Source organism: Aphelocoma coerulescens, chromosome 2 (assembly GCF_041296385.1).
Source record: "Aphelocoma coerulescens isolate FSJ_1873_10779 chromosome 2, UR_Acoe_1.0, whole genome shotgun sequence".
Lineage (NCBI taxonomy): Eukaryota > Metazoa > Chordata > Aves > Passeriformes > Corvidae > Aphelocoma > Aphelocoma coerulescens.
The window spans coordinates 125,482,944-125,489,584 of NC_091015.1; positions in this window are offsets into that span (position 1 = coordinate 125,482,944).

Consider the following 6,641-nt stretch of genomic DNA (forward strand, 5'->3'; position numbering starts at 1 on the left):
CCCCTTCCCCTTCCCCTTCCCCTTCCCCTTCCCCTCCCCTCCCCTCCCCTCCCCTCCCCTCCCCTCCCCTCCCCTCCCCTCCCCTCCCCTCCCCTCCCCTCCCCTCCCCTCCCCTCCCCTCCCCTTCCCCTTCCCCCTCCCCTTCCCCTTCCCCTTCCCCTTCCCCTTCCCCTTCCCCTTCCCCTTCCCCTTCCCCTTCCCCTTCCCCTTCCCCTTCCCCTTCCCCTTCCCCTTCCCCTTCCCCTTCCCCTTCCCTTCCCTTCCCTCCCCTCCCCTCCCCTCCCCTCCCCTCCCCTCCCCTCCCCTCCCCTCCCCTCCCCTCCCCTTCCCTTCCCTTCCCTTCCCTTCCCTTCCCTTCCCTTCCCTTCCCTTCCCTTCCCTTCCCTTCCCTTCCCTTCCCTTCCCTTCCCTTCCCTTCCCTTCCCTTCCCTTCCCTTCCCTTCCCTTCCCTTCCCTTCCCTTCCCTTCCCTTCCCTTCCCTTCCCTTCCCTTCCCTTCCCTTCCCTTCCCTTCCCTTCCCTTCCCTTCCCTTCCCTTCCCTTCCCTTCCCTTCCCTTCCCTTCCCTTCCCTTCCCTTCCCTTCCCTTCCCTTCCCTTCCCTTCCCTTCCCTTCCCTTCCCTTCCCTTCCCTTCCCTTCCCTTCCCTTCCCTTCCCTTCCCTTCCCTTCCCTTCCCTTCCCTTCCCTTCCCTCTTCTATTCCCTTCCCTTTCCCCTTCTGTTTTCTTTTCTGTTGGACATTATTTCTTCACCCTTGCTACTGACTGTTTTGCATAAGAATACTTTTGTTTGCAGAAATTCCGGAAATTTTGCTCACTTTACTTCACAGCCAGGATATTGGCATAGAAAATGAATCACTTTTTATCTCCCTTTGTTTTCCCTTGTTCCAAGGTAAGTTTTCCAGACTTGTGCAAAGCTTTGAGTGGTCCTGTCTTTCTTTTTAAAACAGAGGGCTCTGAATTTCCATTGCCTGGCACTGCAGGTATGGTCAGAGTGGTTGCCTTTCCTGCCCATTCACTGGGCTCAGAGTACATCTCCTTAAGGCTATTCAAGGCAAGCTCACGGTTTGCTGGGGGTGACATGTACCCCAGAAAATGTCACCTTTTTTATTAGAGTTTTGTAGACTTGAATAAAGCTGAGTAGAGCTGCATAAAAGGTCTCTGCAGAAATTAACAGAGCAGATCAGGGGCTAAGTGCAGTATTCCCATGTGATTTATGTATTTTAAGATTAGGTCTGGCATTTTGCAAAATGCTGCTTGAAGCTGTTAATTAGGTTTGCCTGAACAGACCAAAACAGACACAGCTAATTGGTTAAGTTTATAGCTATAAGATTGTGACCTCTTACTGTGAAATCTCTCAGTGTATGTTCTTGTTCAGGTCTGTTCTTCTGTGGTTTTTTCGGAGGAGGCAGATAAAGCATGCACGGTATCACTGAGATAGTGAGGAATACTTTGGGGAGTATCATCCCTATCTCAAAACTGCTGTTGTTAATGGGAGGTTTCTTTACTGAATACCTGTCTTCATTCTACTTGTGTTTTTGACAGGAGGAGCACTACCAGGTGACTTTTCAACTTTTTATGAATAAAGCCTAATAGGAAACCTTTTCACAGCATCAGTGCATCATTAAGTACAAAATAATTTAATCCACTTTCATAGTCCATGCAGTTACTGGCAAACCTGATTCATTTTATGAATAATTTTACTTGGATCTTAGTGAGAAAAATGTTCGTGTTAACAGTATGAGCAACAAATTCCCAGACAAAAACATGGAGGAGGGAGAGTATGTATAGACACAGTCTGGGGGGGGATGTGACTTCATCACACTTCACACGATAAGAGGGTTCACTTCAGGAGCTGGTAACGGGACGGAGACTTGAAAGGCCAGGCTACAGGAAATGGGGATGGTGAGTCAGGAAATGGCAGCCTTCCCTCCGAGTCATCCTTGAACCATTGCCCTGGTGTGCTCAGAGTGGGAATTGAATTAGTAGAGATGCTGTTCCTTCAAAAGAGATTTCAAACTTGGGTCATGACCATTCGATGTTGTCAAGTGTTACGTGCAGTTTCTCCTTGAGAGCATGGATTTCAGATCCTGCATCTGCTCTGATCCCTAGCATGGGTGGCTGCCTGTGCTCTGTAGCTCCCCCTCTCTGCAGGGGCAGATGTTCCATGCCTCCCTCCTGGCCCAGCTCTCTGTCCTGGTGCTGTGAGCCCTGTTACACAGCCGCCTTGCTTCTTGTCAAAGTCACTGCATGGCTGGTGACCCGGAGGTGTCTTGCATGGCTGCTAAAGAGCTGTATTTTCCTGTCAAATACACATTACTCTATAATGCTTGACTGGCTTGCCAGAAGCAGAAGAGCTATCTGCTAGGGAGCCAGTGGCAGTATTTGGTGGTTGCAGCCATACTCACTATAAGGGTACTTGGGGTGACTTCCTTTCTCAATGTCTGTAAATATTTAAAGAGGGGGGGCCAAGAAGATGGAGCCAGGCTCTTCTCGGTGGTGCCAAGCAATAGGACAAGAGGTAATGGGCAGAAACTGAGGCACAGGAAGTTCCACCTGACTGTGAGGAAGAACTTTATTGTGCAGTGACCATGCAATGGATCAGATTGTCCAGAGAGGTTGTGCAGTCTCCCTCACTGAAGATACTCCAGAACCATCTGGATGTAATTCTGTGCCATGTGTTCTAGGATGACTCTGCTTGAGCAGGGAGTTTGGACCACATGTGGTCCCTTCCAAGTTGATCCATTCTGCGATTCCGTGATTCTGTGGCTGGGCAGGCGGGCAGCAGCAAGGCTGAGGCCGCCGGTCAGATCACAGCTGGCAACAGGCACCTCAGCTGGAACGCGCGCCGTGCTCGCACCTCTTAACTCGCCGCTGTTAATTGACAGGACCGGGGTTACGCTTTGTGCCGAATTACGGCCCAGAGCAGCCTGACAGCAGCCGGGGCTGGCGGGAGACCCCCGAGCGAAACGCGCCGACGGGGCGGAAAGGCGCCACCTGCTCCCGCCCCCCGTTCCCGGCAGACGCCCGCCCGCCGCCTCCCGGCGCCTGGGCCGCGGCCCCCGCCGGGCCCGGAGCTGCCGCCGGCCGCCCGCGGCGGCGCCGGGCGGGCCCCTCCGGCGGGGGCGGCAGCGGCAGCGCCGGCAGCGGCCGCAAGATGCCGCCCTGCCCAACGCCTTGGCGGCCGCGGCTGCCGCCCCGGGCCCGGCGCGGCCGCCCGCGGAGTGCCCTCCCCGCCGCCTGTGCCGGGCCCCGCCGCCGCAGTGCCGCCTTCCCGGGGCGCAGCGCAGCCGGCCGCGCTGCCTCCCGCTGTTATCCGGAGGAGGCACCGTGTCCAGCTCCGCTGACAGAACCTCAGAATTGCTGGGGTTGGAAGGGGCCTCCCGAGAGCATCCAGTAGAAACCCCCCGACAAGGCAGTGTCCCCTTGAGCAGGTGACACAGGAAGGCGTCCAGGAGGCTTTTGAATGTTTCCAGAGAGGGAGACTCCGTAGGCAGCCTCTTCCATATCTCCTGCGACCCTAAATGTAAAGAAGTTAACAGAATAACAGAATATGCTCAGTTGGAAGGGACCCACAAGGACCATCGAGTCCAACCCCCGTCCCTGCACAGCACCGTCCCCAAGAGTCACACCATGTGCCTGACAGTGTTGTCCAATCGCTTCTTGAACTCTGTCAGGCTGGTACTGTGACCACTTCCCTGAGGAGCCTGTTCCAGTGCCCAGCCACTCTGTTGCAGTTTATGGTCATTGTTCCTAGGCCTGCCACTGGGCACCACCGAAAAGAGTCTGGCACCATCCTCTTTGCATCTGCCTTTGAGATGTTTATATGCATTAATGAGATCCCCTCTCAGTCTTCTCTAGACTGAACAGAACCAGCTCCCACAGTCTCTCCTCATAACAGAGATGTTCCAGACCCCTCATCATCTTGGTGAAATGGTTCTCCTGGGCTACAGGCAGGTTGGGGGTGGCTGCTAATGAGGCTGGGTGAGCCACTAAATTCAAGCACTCAGGACCCTGGCACTGGCCAGGATTCATCAGGCTTCGTCAGGGAGAGCAGAGCCACCAGCAGTGGGGTTATCTTATGGTGACAGAGGGGTAGGTGCCAGTGACTGAAACCAAGCGCTCTGTTCATTACAGGTGCTCTCAAATGATCTTTCTTAAAGACAAATCAAAACCAAACAGCAAGTGACTTGGATGTTGAATTTCAGTAGCAATTGACTGTGTTGCCCTTTTGAACCTTGTGTGTTTTGGTTTTCCCTCATTGAGCATTCTCCTTAAAAGAACTAATACATTGACTGCATGGTTTTTCGGAGCAAAACCGTCTGAAGAACACAGCCCTGTGCTGTAACAGCCGGCTGACTGTGTGCATTCATTGGGGAAAAAGTCGAGAGCAGTTAGACCACACTTCCAGACTGGCTCTCAAGGAAGCCAAGGCCACTGAGATTTTGGGATTATTCGTATTTCAAAGGCAGTTTGCAATACAAAATTGTTTAGGAGCTAAAGGAATGTAAACAATTGTCACGTGTAGTTGTTAGGGATTTTTTATGAGAGAGGTTTGTATTACTTAAAAATTGCTTACCATTGCTAATTTAGCATCTGTGTGGAATGCTGTATTGTCTGGACTGCTGTATTTGCAATCAGAGCAGATAGCAGAAGCACAAGCACTTCCTGCACAGCTTCTTGGCTGTGACCTGGACTGACCCTATGAACAGCAAGTCAGGGTGAGCAGTATTGGACTTGGATGCTTTCTTCTGTTGTTGCTGGTGTGTTAACCTAGCAAAACTGCTTGGCTTCTCTGCTGAGCTTGCCACGTAGTTCCAGCTATACTGTAAACATCTGCCTGCCAACTGACTGAAGCCACTGTTTCATTTTGTGTGGGCTAATAAACAGCTGTCAGATGGGAATAACTTGGGTTATCCCATATCTTAACCAATGTTCTAGATTCAAGAGGTTCTGAATGCCTTTGTCCTTGCCTGACTTATGTGTTTTTTGACTGGATCCTTCTGAACGATATGTTTTCACTGCCTTAATAGGCCTTTAAATAACCCCCAAGAATATGCTGGATGTTATCCTCCTACAGAGCTCAAGTAGATTAGACAGGAGCATTGAGTTCATTGGATTTCTATGGATCCACTCAGTTCTTCTATGCATCTCCTAACCAGTAGAGTTATATCTGTAAGAGACTTTATATTAGTTTTGACAGGATGCATTATGCTGTTCAAGGTTATGTCTGAAAACCATAAAACTACGAAAAGGGGATTTTCAGGATGGCGGTACAAGCAACCGTAGTGGCAGATGAGGTGAAATCTCTGGGAATTATGGTCTGTCAGCATGGACATGTGTGTTGCTTTCAAGGTGACAGTGAGGTATGAGTGAGAATACCTGTGCGACAAAATATACTGTTGACTTGGAAATGTTTGGTTTGGAAAAAGAGTGCTTTTCACAAAGGTTAGTATACATTTAACACTCACCAGGCCTTCTGAGGTTAAATGAGAATTTCAAAACACTTGATCCTGCAAATCAGTCTCATGTATATGAAGGAGCCTAGGAGTGTTCATTCTGAAGTTAGAGAAACAGCCTCATTGAAGAGATGCTCATACAGATGGTTAGGCTTCAGGACTTGAAATTTGGGATTTATTTGGCTGAATACCCCAGAAGGCATCGTTAACTTCTCTGTGACTCATCCAGGCTGTCTGAACTTCTCAGACTGAAGAAAGGAAGCAATGAGCAGGTTAAAATATGACAGAGCTTTCTGTCTTGCCTTGACCAGAAGGAGTTTAGAAAGACCCTTTTCATATTCTGCTGATCCAAGTTAAGTTCAGTGACTGGGCAAAAACAGGAGAGAAAAAGCTGGTTGTGAGATGCCATTCTTGCCAAACCTTTTCAGCCTCCAAGGAAGGCTTGTTTTGGCAGAATGTTAAGCAATGCTTTTTGGACTGCTTTTTATTTGGGGAGGCTGATGGGAAAGATGCTCCTCTCCAGGCACTGAACCATAAATATTTGACTTTTATACAACCAAAATTCCTCTGAGTAGACATGGAATAAGTGACAAAAACATGAGCTTTTACCAAACCTGTGGAATTCATTTCAACTTTGCCAGGTGTTTGGCTGTAAGACTGTGAGGTCCCATATTTAACAGCTCATATACTTCGCCAATAATATGTGAAGTGTTTCATTATCTTATACGCTGTAGTTGGCACACATCAGTTTGCAGACAAAGAGCAATGGTTTATGATAATTGTGGATTCCATGTGCAGTTGTAGGCATGAAATGATGTGTGGTGTATGATAAGACAAATATATAAAAATGAAAGAGTTCACATAGCAAATATAAAATATTTTTAAGTCTCTTATAACTAAAACCGTAAAGTGCTAAGTAACATTAGTACTTTGATTTTTGTCTCCTTTTATAATTGCCCAGAGTAAAAAACAAATAAGAGGCATGCCTTCAGCTCACCCAAGGTGTTCAAGGAGTACTTGGGACAGATGAAGAGCTAGTTTATTCTGAGACTGCAAAACAGACAGAGCTTTTTAGGATATTCATCCTAAAGGCCAGATTTTTTACAAATTAAAGCTTAATTTAGGTGGACAAGCTTATGGGACCAGCTGCATACAACTACATATTCACACCGCTTCCCAGTATCC